The following is a 14,391-nucleotide window of genomic DNA, read 5'->3' on the forward strand; positions in this document are numbered from 1 at the left end:
CTGCCTCCCGTCAGCTCAGGCCCTCAGTTGTGACAGTAAGCACTGACCTAATGAATCCAGCCGGAGATCAGGATCAAGCGGCCAGGCCGATGCAAGAACTGGCAGCCCGACTTGAACATCAGGAGGCTGCACAGGGCCACATCATCCGCTGTCTCCAGGATCTCTCTACTCGGCTGGATGGGATTCAGACAACCCTCCGTGGATCAGACGCGTCCGGTGCGTCAACCACAGTGACTCCAGCTATAACCCCACCCACCTTACCCATTTCTGCTCCACGTCTTCATCTTCCAACGCCAGCAAAATTTGACGGATCTCCAAGATTCTGCAGGGGATTTCTCAACCAGTGTGAGATTCAGTTTGAGCTACAACCTGGCAATTTTCCCAGTGACCGTACAAAAATTGCCTACATTATCTCTCTTCTCAGTGGCTCAGCCCTTGATTGGGCATCACCGTTATGGGAGAGGTCCGACACCCTGCTATCCTCCTACACTACATTCGTGTCAACATTCAGGCGTATCTTCGACGAGCCAGGCCGGGTAACTTCAGCTTCATCTGAGATTCTCCGTTTGCGCCAGGGATCACGTACTGTAGGACAATATCTTATACAGTTCCAGATCCTGGCATCCGAACTGGCATGGAACGACGAGGCCCTGTATGCTGCATTCTGGCATGGCTTATCTGAGAGTATTAAAGATGAGTTAGCTACCAGAGACTTACCTTCCAAGTTAGATGAGCTAATCTCACTCTGCACGAAAGTTGATTTACGTTTCAGAGAGAGAGCAACTGAGCGTGTAAGATCATCTGCTCCAAAATCTTCTGCTCCTCCTCCTCGCCAACTGTCACCATCTAAAGATGAGTCCAGCCAAATTGGTCGTTCCCGTTTAACTCCTGCTGAGCGCCGAAGACGCCTCTCCAAGTCTCTCTGTCTTTATTGTGCAGCTCCATCTCACACCATTAATGCCTGTCCCAAACGTCCAGGACTCCAGACCCTAGCTCGCCAAGGAGAGGGCCGGCTAGGAGTAATGATCTCCTCTCCATCTCCTCAAGATTGTAATCTCCCAGTCTCGCTTCAAGTTGCTCAACGTTATCGGAACGTCATTGCCCTCCTTGATTCCGGAGCAGCTGGGAACTTTATTACCGAAGCCTATGTTAAACGGTGGTCCCTACCCACCGAGAGACTTCCTTCGTCCATTTCTTTAACTGCCGTGGATGGCAGCAAAATTTTTGATGCAGTTATTTCTTTAAGGACTCTACCAGTTCGTCTGAGAGTGGGAGTTCTTCATTCCGAACTTATTTCTTTTTTAGTGATTCCAAGAGCCACACATCCTGTGGTCCTGGGCCTTCCATGGCTCCGTCTTCACAATCCTACAATTGATTGGACGACTACGCAAATCCTGGCATGGGGTTCCTCCTGTGCTGAGACATGTTTGTTTAAAGTATTGCCTGTCTGTTCTTCCTCCCCCAGGTCGTCTGATGTTCCACCTCCTCCATATCAAGATTTCACGGATGTGTTCAGTAAAGCTTCTGCTGATATCCTTCCTCCTCATAGAGAATGGGACTGCCCGATTGATCTCGTTCCAGGGAAGGTTCCACCTCGAGGCCGAACTTATCCGTTGTCTCTGCCTGAGACGCATTCTATGGAGGAATACATTAAAGAGAACCTAGCAAAGGGGTTCATTCGACCTTCTTCTTCTCCAGCCGGCGCAGGCTTCTTTTTTGTAAAGAAGAAAGATGGTGGTCTGCGGCCGTGCATCGACTACAGAGGTTTGAACGACATTACCATCAAGAACCGTTATCCTTTACCCCTGATTACTGAGCTCTTTGACAGAGTTAGCGGAGCTACCATCTTTACAAAGCTGGACTTGAGAGGTGCATACAATCTCATCCGGATCCGTGAGGGTGACGAGTGGAAGACCGCCTTTAACACCCGTGACGGACATTATGAGTACCTCGTCATGCCCTTCGGATTGAGCAATGCTCCAGCTGTCTTCCAGCATTTTGTCAATGAGATCTTCAGAGACATTCTATACCGTCATGTCGTGGTCTATCTAGACGATATCCTCATTTTTGCCAACGATTTAGAGGAACATCGTTTTTGGGTTAAAGAGGTTCTGTCCCGTCTCCGTGTCAATCATCTCTACTGCAAATTAGAGAAATGCGTCTTTGAAGTCAAGTCCATTCCGTTTCTAGGGTACATTGTGTCCGGTTCCGGACTAGAGATGGATCCTGAGAAACTACAAGCAATCCAGAATTGGCCGGTACCCTTAACCCTCAAAGGGGTCCAGAGGTTCTTAGGGTTCGCCAATTATTACCGAAAGTTTATACGAGACTTTTCCACCATTGTGGCGCCTATTACTGCTTTCACCAAGAAGGGTGCTAACCCGTCCAAGTGGTCTGAAGAAGCCATGCAAGCTTTTCATCTTTTAAAACAGAGGTTCATCTCTGCACCTGTCCTGAAACAGCCTGACATCGACTCTCCTTTCATCTTAGAGGTGGATGCCTCCTCCGTTGGAGTAGGAGCGGTGTTATCTCAGAGGGCTAAAGATGGTCATTTACATCCTTGCAGTTTCTTCTCACGGAAGTTCTCCCCAGCGGAGCGCAACTATGCCATTGGCGACCAGGAGTTGCTAGCCATCAAGCTCGCTCTAGAGGAGTGGAGATATCTGTTGGAGGGAGCTTCTCATTCAATCACCATCCTTACAGACCACAAGAACCTTCTATATCTAAAAAGCGCACAATGTCTCAACCCTCGTCAGGCCAGATGGGCACTTTTCTTTTCCAGGTTCGACTTTAAACTCCAGTTCTGTCCGGGCTCTCAGAATCGCAAGGCCGATGCCCTTTCCCGCTCATGGGAGCAAGAAAATGAGTCAGAGTCTTCAGACAAGCATCCTATTATAAATCCGTTGGCATTCTCCACGGTAGGGATGGACTCTACGCCCCCATCAGGGAAAAGTTTTGTGAAGCCGACACTAAGGAAGAAGCTCATGCATTGGGCCCATGCTTCCCGTTTTGCCGGACATACAGGTATCCAAAAAACCCTGGAGTTTATCTCTAGGTCCTATTGGTGGCCAACTCTGAAAAAGGACGTTTTGGAGTTTATTGCATCTTGCCCAAAGTGTGCTCAACATAAAGTATCCCGCCAGTCGCCTGCGGGGCAACTGGTTCCACTATCTGTTCCCCGTCGACCATGGACCCATTTGTCGATGGATTTTATTACAGATTTGCCCATGTGCAACAAGTTCAATACCATCTGGGTGGTAGTTGACCGGTTCACCAAGATGGCACACTTCATTCCTCTCACCGGTCTTCCGTCAGCTTCCAAGTTGGCTCAAGTATTCATACAAGAGATCTTCCGACTCCACGGTCTTCCAGAAGAAATTATCTCAGATCGAGGAGTTCAATTCACAGCCAAATTCTGGCAAAGTTTATGTCAAGTCCTCCAAGTCAAGTTAAAGTTTTCCACGGCTTACCATCCTCAGACCAATGGTCAAACTGAGAGGGTGAATCAGGACTTGGAGGCCTTCCTCCGCATCTATGTGTCCTCCTCTCAAGATGACTGGGTTCAATTACTTCCCTGGGCCGAGTTCTGTCATAACAACCAGTATCATTCTTCATCTTCTTCAACACCATTCTTCACCAACTTTGGATTCCACCCTAAAGTCCCTGAGTTCCAACCGCTTCCAGCAACTTCTGTTCCCGCAGTGGATATCACCTTGCATCAGTTTGCCAATATCTGGAAGAGCGTACGATCAGCTCTGCTCAAGGCATCGTTCAGGTACAAGAAGTTTGCGGATAAGAAGCGTCGAGCAGTTCCTGCTCTCAAGGTGGGTGATCGGGTATGGTTATCCACGAAGAATTTGAGGTTAAGAGTTCCCAGTATGAAGTTTGCACCTCGCTACATCGGTCCTTTCAAAATTGATCAAGTCATCAATCCTGTTGCTTACAGACTCCAGTTACCTCCCTTCTTAAAAATACCCAGGACATTCCATGTTTCCCTGTTGAAACCGCTAATCTTGAATCGGTTTCATACCTCACTTCCACCAACTCCGAAAGTCCAAACTCAACGAGGCGTTGAGTATGAAGTGGCCAAGATCCTGGACTCACGTCACCGTTACCGTCAACTTCAGTATCTCATTGACTGGAAGGGCTATGGTCCTGAAGAACGCTCTTGGACCAATGCCTCTGACGTCCATGCTCCTGCCTTGGTCCGAAATTTCCACGCAAAGTTTCCTTTAAAGCCTAAGAAGTGTCCTGGGGCCACTCCTAAAGGGGGGGGTGCTGTCACGATCCGGGTATCTGGACGCCATTACTTACCCTTCAGATGCCTCCTAAGGCGGGCTCAGCGTTCCAGGACCGGATTCCGCTGTTCCTGAGTTTCCACATACAGAGTGGTCTTTTCATCAGCCGCGGCCTCCGCTGTGCCCGCGTGGTTAAATGTGCATCTATCAGCCTGGCGTCTCCTGTCTCCGGTGGCCGGCGCCGCCATTACTGTTTCCCAGACCACATGGATTACAAACCAAACTTCCCTCCAAGTGTCTGCATGGGCGCAGCCATCTTGGATTCTGTCATCTGATCATTTCCACCAATCTGCTGTCTGTGTTGTTGATTTGCATAATTGCCTAGCCAACCCCTTCCTTGCTGCAGGTATAAGTAAGCTGTACCTGAGCAAGGAAGACGTCAGTGCTTTGGTTGTCAAACCTAGTTCCTGTTTGTCTCTCTTCTATGATTGTCTTCCAGGTTCCAGCTCCTGTCTCAAGACTTCCACCATAGAGACCCGCACCAGCATTCCACCTGCGGTGTAGCCTGACTCTCCAATCCATTGTGGATTCATCTGTTTCCAGCTACAACACTACCTGCTTCCAGCCTCAGCTTCCAGCAGAGTACAGCTTCCCTTAAAGGGCCGGTGTCCTTTCTACACTTTACCACTCTCCACCGGAATTATTATTTCTCCGCTCTCAAGTTCTACATTTCAGTTCACATTTCATCGCTCCCAAAGTTCTTTTATTATTTAACTGGTTCCAGCCAGTATCCACTCCGTGCTAACAACAGTCTGGTTCCAGCCAGTATCCACAGCAGCTGTTTTACCTTCAGCAACCCAGCTCTTCCTGGAACACCAGCTGGTATAATCCTGGGTTATCTCCATTGCTACAGCCGGGCCTGGTAAGGACTTTCCATCTAGAAGATCATAAGAACTATCTCACACTACCAGTGCCCTGTGGCTCCTGCCATGCTGTAGTACTCAGGAACTGTATTTATTCTTTGCTGACTTTTACGTTTTCTTTTATTGCTGCTGTGTTGCGGAGTTGTCATAAATAAACATCATTGACTTTTATTCCTGGTTGTCGTGGTCACGCCTTCGGGCAATTCTTCTACATGTCTAGGGGTCTGATACAACCTGCCAGGTTCCATTACACCTCAGTCCCTACAACTGAGGCTGCCTCCCGTCAGCTCAGGCCCTCAGTTGTGACAGTAACGTCTGGAATTTGTAGTGGCAATCCTGAATCGCGAATCTCAGATAAGCCTGGTGAGGAGGATAAATGGGAACATGCAGGTAAGCATCCTTTATGTCCACCGACACTAAGTAGTCCCCCTCCTCCAGACTAGCAATCACCGCCCGAAGTGATTCCATCTTGAACTTGAACCTTTTCAGGAAGTAATTCAGATCTTTTAGATTTAGGATCGCTCTGACCGAGCCGTCCGGCTTCGGAAAAACAACAAAGAGGCTTGAATAAAAAACCCTGCCGTTGTTGTGACAACGGTACCAGGACTGTAACCTGGTTTTGACATAATTTTTGGATTGCCGCTGTTACAGCTTCTCTCTCTGGCGGAGAAGCTGGCAAGCTCGATTTGAAAAATCGGCATGGGGAACGTCTTGAAACTCTAGTTTGTATACCTGGGATACTATTTGCGACACCCAGGGATCCAGGTCAGACAGAATCCAATCCTGGCTGAAGAGTTTGAGACGTGCCCCCACCCGAGCGGCCTCCCACAAGGGAGTTCCAGCGTCATGCTGGGGATTTGGCAGAATTAGGGGAAGACTTCTGCTCTTGGGAACCTGGAGCCGGTGTGGGCTTCTTTCCCCTTCCCCTTCCCCTACTTGCAAAGAAGGTGGAACCTCTCGCCTTTTTGTATTTATTTGGCCGAAAGGACTGCATTTGCGGGTGACAGGTCTTTTTTGCCGGTGCAGGCGCAGAGGGTGCAGGCGCCGAGACTAACGCATCCAGGCCATCGCCAAATAAGGCCTCACCTTTATATGGGAGAGCCTCCATGTTTCTTTTGGAATCTGCATCCGCTTTCCACTGGCGAATCCACAACGCTCGCCTAGCCGATACTGCCATGGTAGCGGCTTGTGAACTCAAGAGTCCAATATCCTTCATTGCTTCCAGCATGTAGGCGGCAGCGTCCTTGATATTCCCTAACTTAAGGAGTATCTCATCTTTATCAATTTCTGATGACACACTTTCTGACCATTTTTCAATAGCGCGACTCACCCATGCGCAGGCAATAGTGGGCCTGAGCAGTGTACCATTGGTAACATAAATGGATTGCAATGTCGTTTCCATTTTGGGGTCTGCCGGCTCTTTAAGAGAAGCCGTGCCAGGAGCAGGGAGAATTACCTTCTTTGTCAACCTGGAAAGTGCACTGTCTAACACAGGGGGTGACTCCCATTTTTTCTTGTCTTCAACCGGGAAAGGATAAGCTATGTGAATTATTTTGGGAATACAAAATTTTTTATCAGGATTCACCCACATCCCTTCAAACAGAGCATTTAGTTTGTGTGAAGGAGGGAACGTGACTTTGGATTTCTTTTCCTTACATAAATAAGCTTTCTCCTGAGGTACAGGAGTGCTTTCTGTAACCTCCAACACGTCCTTTATAGCCACAATCATATATTGTATACTTTTTGCCAATTTATGATCTATCTCTCTGGATTCACTATCGTCAACACAAGAATCAGAATCCGTGTCGGTATCACTGTAAACAACATTTGCAAATGGTCTCTTATATGACCCAGAGGGGCCGCCCGCATAAGGAATAACAGCATCCTGAAAAATAACATCTTCCACAGATTTTCTCCAGCATGCAGCCTTAGATTCAGACTTATCCAATCTACGGTTAATCAGATGCATACTGTCACGTAGCTCTTTCACCCATGCAGGCTCTTGGTGTGCCGGTAGCGCCACCACATTACAGCTCTGTGTCCCTAAAATGGCTTCCTCCGGGGAGGAACTCCCTGCCTCAGACATGCCTCACACGTGTACACCACACTCACAGACACACTGGGACTTATTTTGGGGACAGACCCACAGTAAAATCTGTCAGAGGGACACAGGATAGTAGCAGCCAGTTCACAAACCCAGCGCCAGTATTGCCTGTGAACACAGTATGTCCACAGCCCAAAAACGCTTTTAAATAGTAATATACACTATCAAATGCACCACAATCGCTTTGTGCCCCCCCTTTATAGCACCCTGTACTTGTCAGAAGTGGAGGAGAGGACCAGCATGTTCTCTGCAGCCTGAGGAGAGAGAGAAAATGTCGCTGAGTAGTGTGGCTGCCTGAGGAAGAAGCCCCGCCCCCACAATGGCGCGTCCTTACACTCAGTATATTGACTTATTATTTATACTGGTTGGGGTAGTGCTGTGCCAGCGGCATCTTATGCCCCCTTTTAGCCAGTTTGAGGTATTTATTTTTGCTGCCCAGGGTGCCCCCCCGCACCCTGCAGTGCCTGTGTGTGTGGGCAGCACTGGCGCGCTGCGCTCCCACCAGCCGCGCCGCACCTCAGCCGTCACTTACTCGATTGAAGATCATTCTTCTCATACTCACCTGACTTCTGGCTCTGTGAGGGGAGTGACGGCATGCTGTGGGAGTAAGCATTTACACACGGCTAGCTCCCTTCAGGAGCTAATGGTGTCTTGTCAGACAGAAGCAGAGCCATGAAACTCTGAGGAAGTTGGTACTGCTTCTGCCCCTCTGTCCCACGAAGCAGGGAGTCTGATGCCAGCAGATCTCCCTGAAAATAAAAAACCTAACCTAAGTCTTTTCAGAGAAACTCAGTAGAGCTCCTCAGAGTGCATCCAGTCGACGTGGGCACATTTCTAAAACTGAGGTCTGGAGGAGGGGCATAGAGGGAGGAGCCAGTTCACACCCAATGAAAAGTCTTTAGAGTGCCCATGTCTCCTGCGGATCCAGTCTAAACCCCATGGTCTTGATGTCGTCCCCGGCATCCTCTAGGACGTATGAGAAAAATATTTTTAATTCAATAATACGTTCTCTGGGTGAGCCTGTATATACATATTATAGTTAAACAGGTTATGTTTAATCCCAGGGGGGCAATCACTCAGTGTGTCCTGAACCTGGTGTTCATTGCTGGTCACCCAGACAATTACTGGCCCGGCCTACCATAGATTAGCTTCCAAGTTCGGATGAGATTGGGCATATCCTGTGAAATATGGCCGTAATCTGCTGAATGAGAGCGTATGACTCCCTATTAGAGAGAAATGCTTCTGCTGTCCAGGTTAGTGGATGAGAGAGCATATAATAGATTGCGAGAGTATAGAGTAGGGAAATATAGAATTGAGATGTGGAATACGTATGAACGTATATGGTGGTGCCACAGCTTAACAGACCACAAGAGAAATGTAAGGATTCAATCAAAAATTATTATATATCTCTTCCTCAATATTTCAGATGTGGCACAATAATCATTGATGATAGAGATCAGCACCTTCTAAGTATTTCACTGTTTCCAATGCTGCAGAATGATTCAAACAGCAGATCATTATTGTTACCCAGAGGAAAGGGGGAGAGAGTGTATGAAAAAATGCTTTATATCAATCAAAAATATATTGGTATTATTTAGTATTTAAGATACTGCTAATTTCACGATTGAAAATGGGAGTTAGCACATATACCGTATCTTACTTCTCAATAAAAATCATCAGCAGCTTGGTATCTCACTGCTTACGGTGTTGCAGAATAGTAGGTGCTTAAGCAACAGGTCATTAGAGTAAACCAAAAAGAAAAAGGAAAAACAGAAAAAACTGAGTATAAAAAATTACTTAATATACATCAATGTAATTTGTGCGTATTCCTCAGTGTTCAAAATTGCTACAGAATCTCAATTGATAATTAGAGTTTTTAACAGATATCTGGCATCGCACTGTTTTAAATACTACACAAAAGCATATGGTTATGGAGGTACGCATTTAAATGAAAATGTATACAAATTATAGCCCAGATGGGCGCTTACTGAACCGGTGTACCCCTTCGGTGGGTGTGGGCTGCGCAGTCCCACTAATCCCACTATCCAAACGGACCGTTTCACCTATAGGTAGGCTTGTTCACTGGTGAGTGATAAGTCTCAAATAAGGGTATAAATAGTGTTTGAGGTAATTGTATAATTGATTATCTGCAGGGCCGCCAGATGTCTCGGAATGTGCGCCATCCGTAGCGGGCACCTCCGGGAATGACGTTTATCCTGCTGTATGCAAAAATCATCAAATGTTGCCATGGATACGCGTGCGTTCCAAGGCCTTCAATAGCGGGCACTTCCGGGAATGACGTGTATCCTGCTGTGTGCACAAAACATCTAATGTTGCCTTGGATACATGTGCGTTCCCCGTGATTGGCACTTCCGGGGTTGGCAGACGTGCGGCTCCGTGTGAGAGGCATGATACGTTGCCTCGGTTACCGCTAAATGCACAGCCGTAAGGTATGCGTCATTTGAGATGCTCTTGTAGGCTCATTCATTTGTCACTGGAGGTGTGGCTTAAGGTAGAAGTGGGAAGGATAGTGGTTAATAGAGGACTTGTGTCATGAAATGCGGCTACTATCTGTAGGGTTGTGTTGATTGACATGGGGGGCGCGGCTCAGGCCACGAAAAGAGACCGCTGTTAGTGCCGGAATGTACAGCAGATTTGACATGTTTGGAATGTCACTAGCTGTTATTACGGGGCATGGGGTGGTTAGACAAAGGATAGCTTGTGCACTAAAAGAAAGTGTCTGGGGATTTATTAACACTTGCCTGTATGTGACATTAATATATATATATATATATATATATATATGTGTATATCCTGCCATATTGTACCATGGGATTAATGAATTTTGTAATACATGGTTAGCAAATGGCTGTCCGTCCATTTTATTATAATGGATTTGAAAGAGGGCAACATTCAAGTAAGGGAGAAAAATAATTTACTATTATAGATATGAAAATGATCATATCACATGAGTTGTGGAGACGGTGTAAAGAAAGATGGACCAGATTCTTGTCCCAAGAGGATGGTTCATTAGTGCACAGATGTGTGCGTAATGGGATAAAATAAATAAATAAAGCTGTCTTCTGCATTGATGCTAGGGGATATGAGGGTATAATATCTAAACCTATATTGTTGATTTGTAGGAGTCGATTGATGGGAGCCTATATTATTGATTAATAAAAGTTAATGGGTTTGATTATATATCTTAATAGATCGTGATTGTGGATATGTTAATTTCAATTGAAGTAGGAGATAGTTCATGTATATATTGTTTTATTGTCAAAATTTGTCAAACTTAAGTGTGTGTAGTGATTCTAATAGTAAAATGTGTGAGAGTGTACGGTAGTGACAGAATGAGTAGCTGAGATGCTGCTTATTGTGGTCCTTAGTGAAAAGATTCTTGTTTAATTTGTGAGAGAGGGTTAAGGCCCGATATTAGAGAGAGTTGTAATGACAATAGAAAAGTGATGCGAGTGTTGCATAAGGTGAAATGGTGGGACGCAGTAGTAACGCAATAGTGCGTATAGTAAGTCGCAGTAGTAAAGACAACTGTGATTGTGAGTTGTGGCCCAACCTAATATAAGTGTGAAAAAGTGATTCAAGTGTGAGAAAGTGATAGAAATAGTCATGAGTATCAGTGAATCATACGTGCCTGTGAAAAGTGCGAAATAGCATTGGTTGGTGATGATTACTAATGTATTTCGAATATCAGTGTGTATTGTTAGATGAATACCCCATAGTTGATAAATTCGTTCATGCCGCGGGGTGTCAAGCTGTTCAGGTTGTAGGACCACTCAGATTCTTTCTTCAGGAGTTCCTGGGTTAAGTCCCTTCCTCGTACTCCTAGTCTAATTTGTTCCAGGCCAAAAACTGTTAATTCCCCAGGATCGCTCCCGTGGTGACGGTAGAAATGTCTTGCCACTGATGTTAGCTTCCTCATTTTAGCAAGGTCCGTAGCAGTGTTCCTTATAGTTCCTACACGTTCTAGAATGCAGAGTTTTAATTTTCTAGTTGTCATTCCCACATAGCGTAATCCACATGTGCAGACTAGGCAGTAAACTACCCCGATTGAATTGCAATTAATAAACTGGTTGATACTCTTCACGTTTCCATATCGGTCTATGACATTGGTGGTTTTTGCCATATAGATACATGCCCTACATTCCCCACATGGATAAGAGCCAGTGATAACGGGTGTGCGTTTTGGATGACTATTAAAATGACTGGTGACTAGGCGGTCTTTCAGATTGCTGGATCGTCTCCAACACATTGAGGCTTTGGCGTCAACATTTTTCGATAGGTCTTCATCTAGTAAGAGGACTGACCAGTGATTTTGAATAGAATCTCTTATTTCCTTCCATTCTCTGCAAAAAGTTCTGACAAATCTTAATTTGTTCTCTGATGTTTGCTTGTCTTTCGCTTTTTGCCCACTTGAAAAAATAAGAGAGTCCCTTCCAGTGGATAATGTTTGTTGTTTTGCTTTTTTGATTGATCTACTGCTATATCCTCTTTCCTTGAGTCTGAATGAGAGGTCCTCACACTTTTCCTTAAAGATGTTGGTGTCCGAGCAGTTTCTTCTGAGGCGCAAGAACTCCCCTTTGGGGATGTTTTCCACTGTAGGTGGGAAATGGGCACTTGTTTGGTGAAGTACGCTATTAGAAGCTGTACCCTTCCAGTATAACTTTGTGTGTACCTGCCCCCCCATGTCCTTATATACGGTGAGGTCTAAAAATGGATTTGATGATTCACTAATATAGTGAGTTAATTTCAAATTCAAGTTTATTCAATGTTTCTATAAATTTAAATAGGGATGATCTATCCCCTTCCCATATCAGAAACATTTTGTCGATATATCTCCACCATACAGTGATGAATTGTGTATACATCTCATTCATGGGGTTATGCACTATCTCTCTCTCCCACCAGCCTAGATATAAATTGACATAGGTGGGAGCGCATGCCGCCCCCATCGCTATACCTCTGGTTTGAATGAAGAAGCGATCATGGAACGTAAAATAATTCCTGGTAAGAACAAATGTTAGGAGTTGGATCAATAATTAATTAAAATCGTTCTGTCCCTCCATATCCAGAAATTATTTCACTGCCTGTAGTCCTGCTTCATGGTCGATACTGGTGTATAAGGACTCAATGTCCAGTGTTACCAAGAGATGTTTTTCTTCTAGTTTTACATCATGAAGCTTCTGCAGCACATCCATAGTGTCCTTGAGATATGATGGTAGGGTTAGTACATACTTCCTCAAGTGTAGATCTAAAAAGGTACTAGGTTTCTCCAGAAGTCCATCTTGGCCAGATACTATCGGTCTACCTGGTGGTGTGACGATATTCTTATGGACCTTTGGCAGAAGGTAGAGTGTCAGTGTCTTGGGATTGTTAGGTAGCAGGTATTTCAGTTCTTGACTTGTAATCGTGGCTGCTGATTGTGCACTGTTGAGAATTCTCTTCAATTCCGCTATGTATTTATCAGTTGGATTGAATAGTATGGACTTATAACAATCCTGGTCTCCTAACTGTCTCATTGCTTCTCTGGTGTATATATCCACTGGCCATAGCACCTTTATCGGATTGTTTTATTAGAATATCCGTCCATGTGCTTATTTCTTTGAGTGCTTGTCTTTCATTCCTATTAAGGTTTACGTCCTGTTCATCTTGACTCTTGATTTGTTATATATAAGATCAAGATCTCTAGAGATAAGTTCCTGAAAGACTCTCACTTCTGGACAGATATTCTCTGTCGGGAAAAAAGTGGATTTGCTCTTACAAGTTGGTCTGGTTGCTTGGCCTAGGTTCTCAGATTGAAGATCCTCCAAAATAGCTATAGCTTCAAGATCCTCGGTTGTCATCAATTGTTCTTCTACGACCGGGTCTCTTAAGGTTGGGTCATCTCTCTTTTTGGAAAAAAACTTCTTTAATAGAAGTTTACGCCCAAAGAGCTTAAGATCTCTTTCCCATTGGAATCTATTGAGTGATTTTGTGGGTGCAAATGATAGACCCTTTCCGAGTACCAGGATGTTATTTTTTGTCAGATGTTTGGTTGAAAGATTGATGACCTTTAAATTGGTGTTCTCCTAGCTGTTCTCTGATAATACCGGGTGGGGTATCTCGGTTACCAGTCTGGTTCGTCCCTGGGGTCTCTTCTTGCCCCTCCACGTCTTCCTCCTGTTCGTAATTTGGATCTTCCTCTTTTCTTGCATACCCCTAAAAAAGAGGACAAGCCTGTGTTGTTGCTTATGTCCGTACTTCCGTAGCGGTATGGTTCCAAAACTGTATTATTGGAATCCGAGAAATATTCACCTCCACTCCAGAGGAATCCGCCTCCAAGGATGTGTAGTGCTCCATAGGTATGCTCATGGTTCCTTCTCTGAGCTTGTTCACGTTCCCTTCTTATGATGGTTTTTTTCCAATTGAAGACATTTCCCTCTTGGAAGTCTCTCATATCTCTCACAAATTTTGTTCTTAGTATAACTCTCCAAGGTTTTTATATCCCAGGTGGCTCGTATTCTTTTCTGGAGGCATGCTCTCAATTTGTTTAATTCTTGCAACCAGTCTTTATTTTCCAGACTGGGTGTACCCGTGTTGGCAAAGATGTCTTCACTATCGTCAAGAGTAGTATTTTTGCGGCTTAGTTCATTCCGTAGGTTGAATGCGGCCATAATAGAGTATATGATTAGTAAGTATTGTTGATGTGTTAAGTGTGTCACAATAAAAACTGTATCATTAATGATAATTGATTGAATGTCTAAACATTCTAGACATTTAATCAATTATCATTAATTATACAGTTTTTATTGTGACACACTTAACACATCAACAATACTTACTAATCATATACTCTATTATGGCCGCCTTCAACCTACGGAATGAACTGAGCCACAAAAATACTACTCTTGACGATAGTGAAGACATCTTTTCCAACATGGGCACACCCAGTCTGGAAAATAAAGACTGGTTGCAAGAATTAAAAAAATTGGGAGCATGCCTCCAGAAAAGAATACGAGCCACCTGGGATATAAAGACCTTGGAGAGTTATACTAAGAACAAAATTACCCCAAGAGGTCTTCGACCAAAAATATTCCTGGCTTTCCCTTTAATAACGGACAACCTCAGA

General features: G+C 45.0%; 1 protein-coding gene across 5 annotated transcripts in view; it reads left to right on the forward strand.

Annotated features, from left to right (window-relative positions):
- Positions 1–14,391, forward strand: part of PDE4DIP (phosphodiesterase 4D interacting protein) — a 1,081,329-nt gene that overhangs the window by 511,578 nt on the left and 555,360 nt on the right. The gene's annotated exons all lie outside the window — the stretch shown is intronic.

The sequence above is a fragment of the Pseudophryne corroboree genome, chromosome 9, assembly GCF_028390025.1.
Source record: "Pseudophryne corroboree isolate aPseCor3 chromosome 9, aPseCor3.hap2, whole genome shotgun sequence".
In the NCBI taxonomy this organism is placed as follows: Eukaryota; Metazoa; Chordata; class Amphibia; order Anura; family Myobatrachidae; genus Pseudophryne; species Pseudophryne corroboree.